This window comes from Benincasa hispida, chromosome 2 (assembly GCF_009727055.1).
Source record: "Benincasa hispida cultivar B227 chromosome 2, ASM972705v1, whole genome shotgun sequence".
NCBI lineage: Eukaryota > Viridiplantae > Streptophyta > Magnoliopsida > Cucurbitales > Cucurbitaceae > Benincasa > Benincasa hispida.
This window is the reverse complement of record NC_052350.1, coordinates 42981027-43001252: the sequence shown is the minus strand read 5'-3', so window position 1 is coordinate 43001252 and position 20226 is coordinate 42981027.

The window sequence follows — 20226 nt, the reverse complement described above, 5'->3', positions numbered from 1 at the left end:
TAAGTTCAGCAAATATATGTTTGTCAGATTGTTTGGATTCTGTTTTTAAGAACCATTTCTAGATTTTGTGATCCAGATAGTGTAAATTCTGAAAACATTATTTCTACATTTTCATTGTATCTAGATTTTGAATTTTAAATTTTAAATTTTAAAATGTAGAATTATATTAAACAAAGTTAAAAACATTTAGAAATACAATGTGTCATGTTATAAACCCACTTCATTTTTTTTAAAAACAAAATATAACGTATTATAAATTATATAATATTAAAAAAATAATAATTATATAATCTTTTTACATAAATCAATTTCATTCATGAATTAGTGAGTAACTACAATCAATTTTATGGTTTTTAAATATATAATGTCAAACACATTTTAAATAATTTTTTAAATTAGAATCCAATTTCTGAATCTGTTATCAAACACATATCTAAAAACACGAAATACAATTCTACTTTCATGTAATTCCTTGTTACAAGTTCTCTGCCAAATAACTTCATTGGACAAAGATAATGTTTTTTTTTTTTTTGTTCTAAACACAAATTAGTTCGATAAACCTTCCATTGGTATTTCTAAAGCTCAATTATAAGTTTGATTCTTCGAATAAAATTTATGATTTTTGAAAATTTTATTCAAACCTCACTCTTGTGTATTAATTCGGTTTAATTTTGCGAAAAAATTGACTATGCTTGAAACTAGTATCATTCTTTAATTTATTATTGTTTTTTCTTTTTTTTTATTTTTAGAATTACGGGGTGAATTTAGTGGATTTTTTTAAAAAAAATTGGAGATTGATAGGTTGTGAGGAACATTGTGGGATTGAATGTATATCAACACTACCATTAATGTTTATGTGTAACAAATACCATATAAAGTCTTTAGCGAAAATTTAATATATATGATAAAATAATGTAAATACATTAGTGTTATGAATGAAAATATGGCTAAGTATTTGGCTATAAGGGGATGATCGAAATGACCATTCCAAAAGAAGAATTTTGTTTGGTTAAGTATGGTAGCCAACTCATAAACTCAATCATTAGAACTAAAGAGATCACTTCCCATTATATGGTCAGCAAAAGGACTATAAAGGCTGACTCTTAATTAGTGTTAGCCATAAAAGTTAAGAAGGCTATAGAGGCCAATGCCATAGATTTCATGAAGTCTGATTCATATGGCCATTCATGAGAGAAAGATAATGCCGGCTCATAGGATCGGCCATGATAGACATATTATGACCAATTGTTTGTCTATTAAGTCAACTATGTATGTTTGGATCTATTTGTAAGAGCCAAATTAGGTTAATAATGATCAGATTGTAGTATGTTAAAAAATATCTCGAATTCTTTGTTCTCCAACTCTCTGTATAAACAATTACTAATTTGATGAAGAGAGTGTTGGTGGCCAAGCACCACATTGATGTGAAATTCTCTATTATGCAAGATGATTGTTTGATTTCTTGGTAATATTACAAATTCATAGTTGGTATCAAATTTTGATGTCAACTATAAGTAAGTTCAAGCTTTAATTAAATAAAATAAAATTTAGATTATTATTATTATTATTTTATAGTATTAAGCGAGAAGAAACAATGAAACAACCTTATTTGAGTGTTTTGACAGACACTTGTAAAAGTATAAGTGTAAGTTTACATAATCTAGATATTAAAATCTTATATTATTATGATTATTATCATCATAAATGAAAATATTATATTATTATCATTATAATTATCATTATAAATGAAGGTTTTCTGCATTATTATTACATTTCATTACTTCCCCTTAATTTTTGTTCTTTTCTTTTTGGATCAGAAATCAAATTGCACACGCAAGATAAGAGAAATAACATTGATAGTTGGCATGTAGTGACACAAATTAAGGAAGAAATGTCCTTTTACACTGCATACTGCATGTACAAGAATTTACTAAATTGTTTTTTCATAAGTGACCAAGGCCAAAGACAAAATGTACTAATAAAGGGTTGTTTTTAAATATAGAAAAATGTATCAAATTATTTACAAAATATAATAAAAGTTTAGAACTATCAATGATAGATGTTGATAGACACTGATAGACACTGATAGAAATCTATCAGTGTCCATCAACGTCTATCATTGATAGTTTTAAAATTTTGCTATATCTTGTAAATATTTTCAACAGTTTTACCATTTGAAATAATTTTCCATTTTAATATCTAGTCTATGTAAACTTATACTTTTACAAGTGTTTGTCAAAATACTCAAATTTCTGTTTGTCTATAGTCCTTGTAGACCTTATAATGGGATTGATCTCTTTAGTTCAAATGGTTGAACGTGTAGATCGGCTACCATACTTAATCAAACAAAATTCTTCTTTAGTTATGTATTTACATTATTTTATCATATATATTCATTTTTCACTAAAGAATTTATATGGTCTTAGTTACACATAAACATTGATATATGTGAGAATTTTGAACCAAACTTAGATGGCCAAACAGAACGCAAACAATCAGCAGAATAAATCGAAAGCAATAAAGAACGAACACCAAGATATATATTGGTTCAACTAATGTGGTCTACATCCACTTTGAGAACCAGTTTGAATCAATTTTATTACGAGCAATGAGAAATTTACAATTATAAATAATCAACAAATAATCACCATTTTATAATTTTTTATTCCCACTGATATCGAGAGATCCGCACACAATATCGTCTCTGAAACCGAGAACAACCTGCTGAAAAACAGCTCAAATCAAGTGCACTACCCGCCTCTGACCGGCGAAATCAAGCGCAGAGCTGCGTGTCTTTCTCTGTCGCTGACAACTGGCGAACCCACACGCTGAACTAGAACCCATCGGAACCAAGACACCCACCCAGACTGAACCGGACACCCACGCTCATGCCATACGTCGGACAGCACCTATCGCCGACTCGCTGCTACTGACGTCAAAGCCGGACGGAAAGGAGAACATCGACTCCCTCGATATTCTACATGCACATCTTCACTTCATGAGTGACTGCTGCCTGCGTCTACTCTTGGAAAAATCGGCTTCCTCTACCTTTTTCCTTGAAAACAACTGCTCCTCTTTTTTTTTTCTCTCTCTCTAGGAGACTCACGAAATTTCTAGCCCTAATGAAGAAAATGGTTTTAATTACAAAATTGTCATTTTCCCATAATTACAAGAATGCTATTGGGCCTTTAATTTACTAAAACACCAAATAAGTCCACTTAAACTCCTTGTTATGTTCTACAAATCTCGCTCATAACAAGAATATTTAAGTGCCAAGTTGATTATCCAATTTTCCTATCATCCAGATTTAATATTCAGGCCATCTAATAGGTATTTAAACCTATGGGCTGGAAGAACCTTGGTTAACATATCTGACAAGTTCTCAACTGTATGAACCTTGACCAGTTCAACATCTTTCTGGGCCATAACTTCTCTGATAAAATGAAATTTTACATCGATATGCTTAGACCGTTCATGATGAGATAGATTCTTTGCAAGATGAATAGCACTCTGGCTATCACAACAGATGATAGGAATGAACTCCTGCGATAATAACTCACCAACTATCCTTTTCAACCACATACCTCTTTCATAGCTTCACCCACTGAAATATACTCTGACTTAGTAGTAGACAAAGCAACAACTGACATAGAGGAACCTTCCAACTGACTACATTACCAAACAAACGAAAAATGTGACCTGATAGAGACCTTCTTTGTCAAGGTTGGCAGCGTAATCTGTATCTATGAAGCCTTCCAACAGTGCTAATTTATCACAATCCCTGCTAAAACATAATGATACATTGGCACTACCTTTCAAATATCGAAGCACCCATTTAACTGCACTTCAATGCTCCTTCCCGGGATTTGACATAAACCTACTTATCATACTCATAGCATATCCCAAGCCAGGCCTAGTATAAATCATCAAATACATAATACTTCCAACAACATTACAATAGGGAATATTAGACATATCTAACATTTCTTGTTCAGTAGCAAGATACTGAGAGGAAGAAAGCCTAAAATGAGATGCTAAGAGTGTTGAAATTGCCTTCCAACCAGAAATATTATACTTCTCAAGCAGTTTATGCACATAACTCTCTTGTGAAATGGTTAGCAAACCTTTCTCCTTAACTCTTTTCACATCCATGCCTAGGATCCTTTTCAGTTCACCTAAATCTTTCATCTCAAATTTACTACTCAACCATTTCTTGAGATCACTGATTTCAGAATAATCCTTAGACACTAGGATCATAGCATCTACATATAGAAGTAGATAAACATATGTACCTATCTGAGTTTCGAGTACACGTAGGCATAATATGAGCTTTATGAAACCCCTGCCTCAGAATAAAGGTGTCAAACCTGATATACCACTGTCTCGACGATTGCTTCAGTCCATAGATGGACTTGTGAAGACGACAAACCATGTCTTCCTTTCCTTTCACCTCATGTAGATCACTTCATCCAATTCTCCATGAAGGAAAGTTGTGGTGACATCCATCTGTTCAACAAACATATCAAAATGAATAACAATAGATAAAATTAATCGAATGAATGAATGCCTCACCACAGGGGAGAAAATCTCATGAAAGTCAACTCCCTCCTTTTGAGTGCAGCCCTTGGCTATCAGTCTAGCCTTATACCTAGGCTTGCTGTCGCCTCCTGTACCTGCTTGACTTTATAAGTCCACTTTGACTGAATGAGTTCCTGATTAGGAGGCCTTAGAACCAATGACCATGTTTGAATCTTCTGCAATGAGAACAACTCTGCTTCCATAGCATCCTTCCATTGTTCCTTTGAATCAAATACAATTGCCTCCTTAAAAGTAAGAGGCTTTGCTTCAATATTGTCAACTGCACAATAAAAGCATAAACAACTAAATCAGCATAACCATACCTCGTAGGAGCCTCCTCACCCGTTGAGGCCTATCACATGTAAGCTGATATTTCTGTAGGTCACTGCTACTTGAACTTTCTTCACCGAAAGCTCCCTCATCAATCAAAGTCCTCTACAGTTGAGGTTGTCTACCATTAGAACTGGATGACTGACCACTAGATTCGCTTGAACTAATTAATGGATCTTCCTCAACTTGATCAACTGTCTGCTGTTTCTGCTGCTCTTTGATACAAAATGACATCTCTGCTTCATTAAAGGTCACATCTCTGCTGATAATACATTTATTTCTGCCCTCTTCCAAGCACCAAAGTTTATATCCTTTAACACCCTGAGGATAGCAAATAAACATACATTTCAGTACCCTCTTATTCAGCTTCCCTTCCTTAATATGAGCATAAGTTGAATATCCAAACACTCTAAGATGATTCAAACTGGGAGCTTTTCCTGCCCATATCTCCTGAGGAGTCTTTAGGCCTAAAGCGGAAGATGGACTCCTATTAATAAGATAATAGGTTATTTGGGTAGCTTCCCCTTAAAACTTCAAAGGTAATGAAGCATTTGTCAAGAGACATCTTGTACGCTCCATAATTATTTTGTTGAACCTCTCAGCTAAACCATTCTATTGTGGAGTGTACGTAACAGTCAAATGCTTCGTAATTCCCTCAGATTTGAAAAATTTATCAAATTTTTGATTCACAAATTCTAAACCGTTGTCTATCCTCAGATACTTTACCTTCCTGCCTGTTTGGTTCTGAACTTGCTTTTTCCATTCAAGAAATTTCCCAAAAGCTTCATCCTTCTATTTCAGTAGATACATCCACACCTTCCTTGAAAAATCATCAACGATTGACATGAAGTATCTCAAACCTCCCATAGAAGGTACCTTTGTAGGACCCCACAAATCTGAATGAACATAATCCAAAATTCCTTTGGTAGAATGCTTCCCTTTCCCAAACTTCACTCTCGTAGACTTTCCTATTATGCAATGTTCACAAAATGGGAGTTCAATGTCTTTAACTCCTCCAAGCAAACCTTATTGTGAAAGAGCTTGATGACCTCTTTCACTCACATGAGTTAGTCTGTTGTGCCATAACATAGACTTATCTGTTTCTTTCTCATATGCAATAGCAGCACTACCTGAAACTGCAGTACCTTCCAACACATAAAGCCCATTCCCCAAGGTCCCCTTCAGCTTAACAAAAGAATCGATAACTTTCAGAACTCCATTCTTAGATTCATAGGAATAACCTGCTCTATCTCATTCGCCCAAAGAAATATGATTTCGTTTGAGTTCTGGAACATACCTTATATTTATAAGAATTCTTATCATTCCATCATGTGTTGCAATTCGAATTAACCTAATTCCTTTTACATCACAAACACCATTATCACCAAGCAAAACTGATCCCTTATCATTTTCCTGAAAGTCAATCAAGAAATCCCGATTAGAAGTCATGTCAAATGTGCACCCTGAATCCATAATCCGAGCATCCTGAATATCCCTACTGGACACCATCAAGACCTCTGTTGAATCATACCCATCAGTGACATTTTCTACACTAGATTCCTCTGCATGCTTGCTACTTGATGCTTTCTTGCTCTTATTCAAAGGGTAATTTTTCTTAAAGTGTCCTTCTTTATGATATAGGAAATAATTTCTGACTTTCCTTTTTTATTTTAACTTGGATCTCGACTCTTCTTCTTTTTCGTTCTTTTTCTCACTTCTTCCTCTGGCCATGAGTGACTCTCCATCCTTGTGTTCCTTTTTAATCTTAAGGTTTCTCGTTCTCAAGGCATCCAACACTATATCCATGGACAATGAATCTTGTCCATATTTAATAGCTACCATAACTTCTTGATACGAATCAGGCAATGAATTCATAAGAATAACTGCTTGATTTTCATCCGACATCTTTTCACCGATGTTATTGAGATGAACTATAATCTTCTGAAATTCATCCAAATTCTCTTCTAAACCTTTACTAGATTCCATCTTATATCCAAAAATTTATCTTTTAGATATAATTTGTTTTGCAAGGACTTAGTCAAATAAAGACTTTCTAATTTCTTCCATAATTCCACTGTTGTAGTTGGCCTCATCTACTAGCCTAAGCATTCCATCTGACAGATACAGAATTATCGTCGAATAGACAATCTCATCCATATCCCTTCTTTCAACTTCTGTAATTGTTGGCGGAAGGTTATTTTCGTCTAAGATTTTGGCTACCTTTTGTTATACAATAACAACTCTAATCTTTTTCCTCCATAACCCGAAATCACCTTTCCCATCAAATTTGACAACTTCGAACCATGTAGACATCGAAGTCATCTGTCAAATTAATCCCAACAAAAGATTCTCCTGAACAAAGAATATGCAAACACACTACTACACACCATCCTTGGATTGAATGGAGCTCTGATACCACTTATGAGAGTTTTGAACCTAACTTAGATGGTCAAACAGAATGCAAACAATTAGCAGAATAAATCGAAAACAATAAAGAACGAACACCAAGGTATATAGTGGCTTGACCAATTTGGTCTACATCCATTTTGAGAACCAGCTTGAATCAGTTTTATTACGAGCAATGAGAAATTTATAATTATAGATAATCAACAAATAATCACCAATTTGTGATTTTTGATACCCACTGATACTGAGAGATCTACACACAATGTCATCTTTGAAATGAGAACAACCCACTGAAAAACAACCCAAATCAAGTGCACTACTCGCCTCTGACCGGTGAAGTCATGCGCAGACCAACGCGTCTCTCTCTGTCGCTGACAATCGGAGAACCCAAACACCGAATCGGAACCCACCAGAACCAAGACACCAGCCCAGACCGAACCGGACACCTGCATGGACACCCACGCAACCGTCTACGCAGGACAACACCTGCCGCGACTCGTTGCTACTGACGTCAAAGCTGGACGGAAAGGAGAACGCCGACTCCCTCCGTATTATGCATGTGTGTCTTCACTTCACGAGCGACTGATGCGTGTGTCTACTCTTTGAAAAATCAACTGCCTCTACCTTTTTCCTTGAAAATGGTTGCTCTTCTTTTTTTTCTCTCTAGGAGTCTCATGAAATTTTCAGCCTTAATGAAGAAGATAGGTTTAATTACAAAATTTTTATTTGTTCATAATTACCAGAATACCATTGGCCTTTAATTTTACCAAAAAACCCAATAAGCCCACTTAAATTTCTTGTTATTTTCTTCAATATACATTAATACCACAATGTTCCTCACGAACTATCGAACTCCAAAATTAAAAAAAAAATTAAACCAGTAAATTCACTTTTAATTGTAAAAAAAAAAAGATACTTATTTCAACAAAAGTCAATTATTTTAGAAAATTAAGCCCAATTAATCTACAAGATTGAGGTTTGAATAATTCAAAATTCATAAATTTTCTTCTAAGAATCAAACTTATAATTTAGCTTTAAAAATGTACTTGGAAGGTTGGAATGAATTATTGAATTAATTGGAGTTTTTTTTTTTTTTTTTTTTTGTAATATTGTGATTACGGAAACTATTTAGGGAAATATAGTGGTTTTGAAACTATTCAGAAATCTATGGTTGTTTTGGAGATTCGAGGCGTGGATTTAGTTTAAAATATTTTGTCAAGGATTCAACCCTCGTCTTGTCGAAAATTAAAGAAGAGGTCGAGAGTTTGACCCTGGACCTGAGAAGAGAACGAGGGTTCAACCCTCGACTTGTTGAAAATTAAAGAAGAGATCGAGGATTTGACCCTCGACCTAAAGGAAATTGAGAAGAGGACGAAGGTTCAACCCTCGACCTGTCAAAAACTATAGAAGATCTATAAGGAAAGATGAGAAAATTATAGAACAAACCCTCGACCTATACGATTGGATATGCGATCGTCTAGTATGCAAATTATAAAACGATTGTGTAACAGATGAGCGACACTATATGATTGGGTATGCGATCGTTTAGTAAGTGAACGCCGCTACAAGATGAGGTAGGTGATCGTGTAGGCGGGCGCTGGGCGATCGTGTAGTAATTGCGCGGAGGTAAACGATGCTCGCAGTAACTAAGTGATAGGCTATGCGCGAGATCGTTGAGAGCGAGATTAGTGAGATCGTTGAGAATGAGATAGTTTATTAAACGATTGAGCTAGACGATAGGTGCTGGGCGCTAGACGATACGAAGGATCTCGCTAAATGATAGCGCTATACTTTGGATGATAGAGTTGAGCGATGAGGCGTTGGCATTGCACGATCGGCATCAGCACTAGACGATGAGCTGTACGACAAGCACTAGACGATAGAAGTTGAATGCTAGACGATAGACGTTGAATTCTAGACGATAGTGAACGAGAGATAAGAAAATACTGAGCGAAGAAAGTTTCTTAAAAGAGTTCTGGATTTTAAGTTATGAATTTTTTAAGTTAGAAGAGGGAATCGGTGCGTAAGCAGGCAGCTGCTTGAGAAGATTAAGCAGGCAGCTCACCATAGTGAGTGAGAGCGAGCGAGAGATAAGAAAATGAGTGAGAGCGAGAGTGAGTAAAGGAAGAGGAGGATCTCGCTAAGGATGCAAATCTCGCTAGAAAGTTACAAATCTCGCTGGAACGATCGTTTACAATCTCTCCAGGATCGCTTAGTATGACTAAACGATCGCTTACTAAATCCTCTGCGATCGGCCACAAACTCCTACACGATCGCTTAACTATTACTATTACACGATCGCCTTCTCAGAACCTATACGATTGCATACCTTTTACTATACGATCATATACCAAATGCTACATGATCGCTGAGTTTTACTACATGATTGCCTAGTTGAAGTAGGCGAAACGCTGCAATAGCCTCTCGAGAGCTCTCTTTCCCTACTACACGATCGCCTACAAACTCCTACACGATCGCTTAGCTATTACAATTAGACGATCATTTTCTCAAAAGCTATATGATCGCCTACCTTTTACTATACGATCGTATATTAAATTCTATATGATCGCTAAGTTTTACTACACGATCGCATAGTGGAAGTACACGATGAAGGCACACTGCAATAGCCTCTCAAGAGCTCTCTTTCCTCACTACATGATCATATACCAAATGCTACACGATCGCATAGCTAAGAATCTGAAACTCTATAGCACGCGTCAGAGTGATTTGAATCGTCGACCTCCTTTAAAACGAATCCAAATCTCTGCAGCACGTCAGCTTCTCGTCCCATCCCACATTGCTTTCCCAACCTATGAGGTCGAGTTTTGAAAACTCGACCATTTACCTTATAACCCCACTGTCTCTTCTCATTTTCTCACACTGCTTCGTTCCCTCACTTTCCTCACTACCTTCATTCCTTATTGCCTTTAAACCTTTAAGATCAGCTTCTCATTTTCTCCTCACTACCTTTATTTTCTCATGCTCACTTTCTTCTGCAAATCTTCTTCTTCTCCCACATTCGTCCATTAAATTGTGAGGTTTGTACCTTTTACTATACAAAATTTCATTTTTTTTTAAAGAACTATACATTTTGTTCCTATTCTCATACTATTATATTTTTTTTATAGTTTTTGTTGTTGTTTGGTAAACAAAGAACAAAAAAGGTAGGTTAAATTTGTGAGTTTCCTATTTATTTATTACTAGTTTTATTATATTTAGTAGATCTATCATGTTGAATTCAATAATATTTACATATTGATGTTAGTAGTTCTTTCTCTATTAGTGTTAATCTTAGTAGTTGTTATTAGTGTTAATCTTATGGTTGGGATGTTATACCAACATGTTTATCTTATTTAAATTTTGTTTTTTTTTTGTTTTTTGTTTATATTTAAGTATAGTTTATTGTAAGAAATATACTTAAATAAACTATAGTTTAAAATAGTTGATTTTTCTTATGATATTTGAGTTTTCTAGTATTAACTTTGAAAATATAGTTTAAAATAGTTTGAAAAAGTTTAATTTAATTTAATTTTTTATTTTGTATTAAATTTGAAAAAATAGTTTTAAAAAGTTTACCTCATTGTAATTTGAAAAGTTTAATTTGTTGTTATGTTTAAAAATAATTATAAAAAGTTTAATTTATTGTTATGTTTAAAAAGTTGATGTTTATAAAACTTAAAAAATTTATGTTTATAAATTAAAAAGTTTAATATTTTTAATTTAATACAAAATTATTGTGATTTTTTTAATATACTTCTTATAAAAAGTATAATACAAAAAGTTGATGTTTGTCTTTTTTTATTTTAGAAAATGGCGGGCAAATGTTTGGGATTTTTGTTGTTTACAAATGATAATATGATTGATGGTATTGATGGAGATGACTATGACCAACCACCAAGTGGGAGTTTTAGCATAAATGTGAACAGTGGAATTGTGTTTGAACAATTCATTGAAATGGTTGGAATGTCACTTAGTGTAGATATGGGAACAAATCAGATAGAAATAATATATAGACATCCTAAACCATCAGGATCAATAAGGTTTATGCAATTCCTTATTTCGAATGCACAAGCTATCGAATTTAGTGCATTTGTATGTAAATGTAAAAAGGATAGGGGTGGATATAAATTTAATACATCATTTAGCCAGTTTGAAGATCCAACTAAATGTATTGATCCTGATCCATAGTCAAGTTGCATCACCATGTGATAATGAAGATATGGCTGCTAACAACCTGTATAGAGACTTCAAAACTGAAACGGATGATGAATTTGAAGAGTTGGATTTTGATGGTCGAGAACATGAGTTACTTTCAGATACATTTAACGATTTGGATATGAATGTACTGGATAGCATTTGAGAACATGACGCAATTGTAGCCCCTGTGGACATTGAGTCTAAACATATCCAACTGGTACTATTCATGTAACAAATGACAAACATTCGACATTCCATGCTCACATTTTATGGTCGTTTGCTCACATTTTAACATGAACTACGAAGACTTTATTGAGGACTACTATAATTTGTCAACATATGCTGAATGTTACTCTCCTCAATTTTAACTCTAGATCACGCACCCTAATATGCCCGTCTTACATCCTGATCCATCGTTGTTGAGAAAACCTGGTAGACAGAAAAGTTCACGTTATCACAATGAGATGGATTGGACAGAACCAGTCACTCGACAACGATGTGGATTTTGTAATTAGTTACGCCATAATCGAAAGAAGTGTCCTTCGTTACTATGAGAGGCTCTAGATAGTTAGGGATTGAAAAATAAATATTTTTTTATTATATATTCATTTTATTATATATTCAATTAAGTGTAGATACTTTTATTGTATATTCAATTTTTTTTTATTATAATTTATGAAGTTGTAAATTATTCTTTTAATTAAGTTGTACATTATTCCTTTAATTAAGTTGTACATGATTTAATTAAGTTAATTAAGTTGTACATTATTCTTTTAATTGAGAAATAAATAGTTTTTTTTCTTTCAGATCATGACTTTAAACCCAGGACCTGTTGATCCTGGTGTTTTATACGACCAGTCCATTCATCGATCATCTGTTATATGGCGAGATCGTACTTCTGGAGAAATATCTTACAACCGTCGAGAGGCAGTTCTCCAGCGCATTATTCCACTCCACCCTCGAATACTACCGCTACTTCACACATCTGGATTCTATGGGGTTGCCAGATTGAGATTTATTCAGTTGGACTAGCATCTGATCACAACCTTGGTCGAGAGATGAAGGCCTGAGATGCATACATTTCATATGTTTGTTGAAGAGTGCACTATCACTCTACAAGACATAGAAGTGATGTTGGGGTTACCGGTTGACGGTGAGCCGGTCATCGGAGTGATGTACGATGACTGGTCACAAGTTTGTCAACTGTACCTCAGTGTGACCCCACCTGCCGACAAAATTAAAGGATCGAGGTTAAGTTTGATATGGTTAGGAACACAATTCCGGGAGCTCACAGGTGATGCAGACGAGGAAACCGTCATAAGATATCCACGAGCATATATACTAGTAATGATGGGTGGAAGCCTGATTTCTGACAAATCAAGTCATTTTGTTACTTGATATTCCTGCCACTATTAGTTAACCTCGATGATGCGGGGCGGTATTCGTGGNTTTATTGTTATCTATAAAGTTATACATTATTCTTTTAATTAAGTTATACATTATTCTTTTAATTAAGCATTATTCTTTTAATTAAGTTGTACATTATTTAATTGAGAAATAAATAATCTTTTTATCATGTATATTTAATTAAGTGTAGATACTTTTATTGTATATTCAATTTTTTTAATTATAATTTATAAAGTTGTACATTATTCTTTTAATTAAGTTGTATATTATTCTTTTAATTAAGTTGTACATTATTTAATTAAGTTAATTAGGTCGTACATTATTCTTTTAATTGATAAATAAATATTTTTTTAATTGAGAAATAAATTTTTTTTCTTTCAGATCATGGCTTTAAACCCAGGACCTGTTCCCGATGTTTTGTACGACCAGTCCATTCATCGATCATCTGTTGTATGGCGAGATCGTACTATTGGAGAAATATCTTGCAGGCGTTGAGAGACAGTTCTCCAGCACACTATCCCACTCCACCCTCGAATACTACCACTATTGTACACATCTGGATTCTACGGGTTGCTAGATTGGGGTTTATTCAATTGGACTGACATCTGGTCACAGCCTTGGTCGAGAGATGAAGGCCTGAGATGCATACATTTCATATGTCTGTTGGAGAGTGCACTATCACTCTACAAGACATAGAAGTGATGTTGGGGTTACCGGTTGACGGTGAGCTATTCGTGGTGTGGAGCATGTTTGGCATGGTTGTATAGACAACTATGCAAAGCAATAAGACCTAATGTTCGAGAGATAGCTGGGCCTCTCATACTTTTGCAATTATGGGCTTGTGAGCGATTTCCAACAATTGCTCCACAGCTACAACATGTTAATGATGCTTAGTTAGCTGGACGAGTCTACGATTCTTGGTATGTTGTTTTAATTCAATTTAATTTTTATACCACTGATCTAGTTAATTTAGATTCTAAATTATCAATTTAAAAATTTAGGTGGAGAGAAAAATTTTGTGTGACTAGGATAGCCACACATGTAGTCAGCTAGTACAGATACATGTTTGATCTGCTTCAACCTGATCAGGTACATTACACTGAACCTAATTGACACATTTTTATTGTATTTGTCTTTAATGTTCTCCAATATAATATTTTGTGTTTCAAGTTATTTGGGAGCCGTACAAAATTATTATGCATACTTTGCCCAATTTCTGTACGAATGGTCAAAACATATGGCGAACGATGAGTCCTCTCATATGTTTTCACATTGGTGAGTGGCATCTTCCTGACGGGGTGATGAGACAATTCAGTTTTCAGTAGGATGTCCCATCGCCTTGTAATACTAAAGCCTTACTGCATGATATCGACTTAAGGACTGTAAATTGGTCCGAAAAAGTTGCACATTTGGAGGATGGTACTATCGTGCAAGGTTTATTGCAATGGGAGTTTCTATTGAACAGTTTAACAGGGATGTCACTCAAGACTACATTCATTGGTATAATAATATCACAAGGCGCTAAGTCATTCGTCCGAAAGCAGCTGTGGGTCATCTGGTAAATGAATGAATATTATCTAATTATTTTTAATTTAAATTTATTTTAAATATTATCTAATTGTTTTATAATTCACAGAGATCGAACAACAGTAGACTCCGTGATGTTGCGAATGATCCGAACTAGGTTCTTGCTATATGTAGTGACAACCAAAGCTATATGGAGGAGATACATTATATGTACGATATACCTATTATTCCTCCACCAGCTCCTAGACATAGAGGACCTGTACGGGAAGAGGATGAGTTTGATGAGGTTGCCCATAATGTGGAAGAGTTACCCCCTGTGATGTAGATGTAGAGTCAAACTGATTATGTTAGTCCGATGATGATGATGCCAGTATTTGGTATAGGACATTATGACTTAAAGGCTGGTCGTTCATCTTCATATGTGCATGGACATGGTCGAGGTCGTGGAGAGCATAATGAATATTTATTTCATGAAGCATCTGCAGAGGTACCAGAGCAACATCAAGAAGAACCAGAGCAACCTCAAATTCAAAGTCGACGACGACAACCAGCTTAAAATCGACGACGTCTGCCTTGTGGGACACATTGATTTTTGTTATTATTTTTATATAAACGAGATATTTTTATTTACATTTTTATTTTTATGAGATGTTATTTTTTTTTAATTTATTCTTTTTAGAGTTTAAATAAAATAATAAAATATTTTTAGAAATTATTTTTATAAAATGAAAAATTAAAAAAAGAAAAAGAAAGAAAGAAGAAGGTGGAATGTTGAAAATTCGACCTAAGTGGGTCGAATTTCCAAATTTCTAAATTATTAAAAAGAAAAAAAAAAGAAAAAAAAGGTAAAGATCGAGGGTTCAAAATTCGAACTACCCTCGGCCTATTAAAAAAAACAACAATATTTTTCTAAATAGTTTCAAAAGTATAGTATTTTTATAAATAGGTTACTGCCCTATTTTTTTTAATTTTCCCCAATTAATTTGTGTTTAGAAAAAAAAAAAAATCACTGTCTTGTCCGATGAAGTTATGATTAAATTTTCTACTTTCTTTTGTTTGTTTATGCTCTTTTCACACGTTTTTTTTCTCATAGAAAATTGGATATTTTTTCTCTCTTTTTTGACAATGGCCCAGTGGTACATTGGATTTGTTTCTTTTCAATAAAGTCTGAAATAGTAGGCTCGTATGGACAAGGCTTTAGTTATTTATTTATTTTTTTTTAAATCTATAGACACAATTTTCATCTCTAAATTTTTTCTTTTGTTATTTATTTTTTATTAATAATTTAAAAAATCAAGTCGAAAGTTAAAAAAAAAAAGTAACTTTTATTAAAAACTTGTTTTTGTTTTTTGAATTTGATTAACAATCAAGTCATTGTAATTAAGAAATATACAAATCATGGTAAAAAAAAAATGAGAATGAATAGACTTAATTTTCAGAAACCAAAAACTAAAATTTAAATTGTTACCAAAGAGGGTGTATTTTCCACAAAGTTTTCTAATAGAAGACTATTATCTTGATTTCAAATTTTATCTTAGATCCTTATATTGTCTCTTCAAGATGATGCCTCTTTAGTATTTATCATTTTTTTGATTGGATATCAATATTTTTTGGACCGAATGCATGTTTGAGTTTTATAGCCTCTAATACCATATTAAATAACATGAGTTACATCTCAAAACAAATTGATAATGAAAGAAGTAGCACGTCTGTCTTATAAGCATTGCGAAGTCTATTGATTTTTTCCAATGTGTGATACTCACCAACAACATCTGCTATAACACAAATAATGGTATATCCGTTGTATAAATGACATACCCAATATAAAGTATATGGGCGCTCATATACCAAATAGAAAGTATATCATACATTGGTTTTTGAAAATTAATTCTATAAACATCATTTCCATCTATTGGTTTCTATGTATTATATTATCTATATTTCTAAATGTTTTCAAAGTCCATACCACATTTAGAAAATTCAAATTCCGTTAAGTAACTATTTTGATTTTCTTTTTTTATAACTTTTCAGAGTTGTGCTGATTTTCTCACTATTTCTTATTCATGATTTTCATATTTCCCATGTAAGTATTTAAGTTCTTAACCAATTTCGAATAACAAAAACAAGTTTTTAAAAACTACATTTTATAGTGTTTATAATATGATTTTTTTTAAACACTCTTAAAATGTAAACAATGAACCATAGAAACCAATAAATAGAAGTGGTGTCTATATGGTTAATTTTAAAAAACCTAAAACAAAATGGTTACTAAACGGGTACAAAAACATAGTTTTAAAGAACTTGTGTTTTTTTTATGGAAATTGACTGCTTAAAATTCAAATGGTTACATAGGAAATATGAGACCATGGGTAAGAAATTGTGAGTAACAAGCATAATTTTAAAAAACTAAAAACGAAAAACCAAGGTCCTATTTGTAACCATTTTGGTTTCGATTTTTTGTTTTTGAAAATTAAGCATATTCATCTTAATTTCTTATAATAGTTTCCTATGTAAAATTGTTTAGTTGAATTCATCTACAAATTTTATAAAATTACAAGTGTTTAGCGATGGTTCGTGTTTGTCCTTGGAAACTACAAAAATCAAGGTTCCTTTGGTAACTATTTGGTTTTTGATTTTTAGTTTTCCACATTAAGCCTATAACACTATAAGAATTTTGGTCTTTAATGTCGGTTGAAAAAAGTGAAATCAGATGTATAATGTCGTTTTTGTTGTGTTTTTTTTTTTTTAAAAAAAAAGCGGATCTTTAATGTTGGTTTTAAACCGATATTGTAGGTATACCTTTAATGTCGATTTAAAACTGATATTAAAGATCCGCTTTTCTTTTCTTCTAAAAAAAAAACCCATTCCCCCCATTGTTTTTCATTTCCCGATTCCCTCACACCCCCCCAAATTGTCTTTTTCCTTTTATTCCTAGACTTCCCTATCTATCTCTTTTCTAAACCCTATTTTCCCCATCATCGACTCGTTCGCTCGCCGTTCCTACTCGACACCACGCCGTCCCTTTTCGTGCAACCCAGCGTCATGCAACCCACAGTGCCGCACCCAATCTTCTGCGTCTCATCAATCGCCTGGATCTGCTGCGCGCCACCAGGTCCATTCTTGGCCCAGATCTACTCCGCGTCTCATCAGTCGCCCGGATCTGCTGGGTGCCACCAAGTCCATTCTTGGCTCAGATCTACTCCGCGTCTCATCAGTCGCCCGCATTTCATCAGTCGCCTAGATCTACTGTGCATGTTTCTTTGAGTGGCAATGTTAAGTCTAAGAAAGGGGGAAAATCGAATTATGCAAGAAAATACATTAAAAAATAGTTCACATTATTTTGTTTGCTTTCCTGATTTTCTTATGCTTTCAAATGTATCTTTTATTTTCAAATTTATAAGTCTGGCTATTATATTAGGATGAAGCATGAACTGCAGCTATTAAAACTGTGGAGCTTGATGCTTCTCTTGGAGGACGTGCAGTGCAACACAGAGAAATTCAAAGCCACGAATCAGAAAAATTCTTGTCATACTTCAAACCTTATATCATACCATTGGAGGGAGGTGTTGCATCTGGATTTAAGAAACTTGAAGAAGAACAATTTGAAACACAGTTGTACGTTTGTAGAGGAAAACGAGTTGTCCGAATGAAACAGGCACTTAATTTTTCTTTCCAGGAGTTTGTGTATTCAATAGTGTCTCTTCCAGTGATATGGAGTTTTGATGTTTATTTTTGCATTTGACTATCCAGATTCCTTTTGCTTGTTCATCATTAAATCATGATGATGTGTTCATCTTAGACATCAAGGGCAAGATATTTTAGTTCAATGGTACCAATTCTAATATCCAGGAGAGGGCAAAAGCTTTGGAAGTGGTCCAATTCTTGAAGGATAAAAATCATGAGAGGAAGTGCGATGTTGCAATTGTTGGTAGGAATAGAAGATACACTGTTGTTCTGACCCTCCCTTGTTTCAGTCATTCCTTGCCCCTTTCAAAATGAGCCAAGCCATAGTTACAATAGTAGATTTTCTTGTATAACTTTTCTTTCTTTTTTGGATGTTTATAGATTATAAGTATAGTTTTTTAATGTTTGAAGATATCTTGTCTTAGTCTTCTTTTTGTATATGTGTACTGATATTTGCTAACACAGTTGTTATTTTCTCCCTAATACAACCAAGTGTTACTTTGAAGCATGCAAAGGAAGGAACAGAGAGTTCAACCTTCTGATTTGCACTGGAGGAAAACAAAGTTACAACAGCAAAAAAGTATCTCAGGATATTGTCAGGGATCCCCACTTGTATGCATTTTCATTCACTAGAGGTAACATGTGTTATCTTTTTAAGTTACAAAAAAGTTCTCATTTGGCATTTAACTATTACCATTGCTGACTTTCCATTTTGACTGCTTCTATTTTGATGGTTGATCTTCACATTTGTCCTTACAGGAAAGTTCCAGGTGAATATTTGAATTCTTGTTAATGAAGAAGTTAAACAAGATGCAGTGTTATGATCTTATATTTATCATGCGTAGGTAGAGAAAATTAACACCTTTTCTCAAGATGATCTGTTGACAGAGGATATCTTGATACTTGACACTCAAGCTGAAGTTTTTATATGGATTGGTCAATCCGTTGACCCCAAAGAAAAGCAAAATGCTTGGGAAATTGGTCAGGTAGGAGTCGAGAACTATATTTTGTACACTTCAAAGTTCAATTTTCATTCATGTTTTTTTCGTTTTTTTCCCAGAAATATGTGGAGATGGCTACATCTCTAGAGGGATTGTCTCCTAATGTGCCGTTATATAAAATCTCTAAAGGAAATGAACCATGCTTCTTCACAACATACTTTTCGTGGGATTATACTAAGGTTGTTGTATGTGCTCAAACCATGATCACTCTTTTATTGCCTAATCCTATAAATCTTACAAACTTTAATAAATTTTATGCTCAGGTAAGTTTTTCAGAAAAAATAGTAGTTTGAATACTTTAGTGTTGGCCATTAAATTTTGATAAAATGATCACTTCCATTCATTTGAAATTTTGAATACTCAGGTAAGATGTCGGTACTCAGACTTGCCTCACTTTAAGTGTTAATGGTTCTAAACTTGCTACTTGTGGAGTGGTAAGGACAAATCTATTATCTAGTTTAGGGAATTCATGGTTCTTTTTTATTCTTGTCTTTCTAAAAAACATAGTGGATTTAATTTGACATCAAATTACTTATAAAATGGACATCTCAGAATCTTGGAGTGGCCAAGCTTGCGCCCTATTTTAGATGAACCAAGTGCGCATAAATCTGTGAGGGATATGGACTTTAGGTGAGCCATGAAGTTTTCTATTGCTGGTATATTCTCAACGTATGGCAACATGTCTGTTTGTTTATTTCCTCACACGGTATCTATACAAATATTGCTATTAGGACATATTTTTGTACAATAAAATTTGTTTGTTCATATTTAATGGGTTGCTTTGTGAACATAATTCTTATCCTGATCTTTTGGAATTTTTATTAGGAAAGTGTTCACAACATCTTCAGATCTATGCATAAAGCATGATGGTATGGAATGTTGTGTAGACCATTTGACATTCTCTTGTTGCTAGCAGAACTATATAAATAACCCATAAAACATCAATTAAATTTGTTATCTATGACTGATTATGGTGGATGAAAATTTTGCAAGTATTTGTTGGCTTTTCTTCCCTCTCCCGGATTAATGACTTAGATGCTTAGTTTAATCTTGTTCCAGCTTAAACTCAGAGTTCTTGGCTTCTACTTCCAAAGAT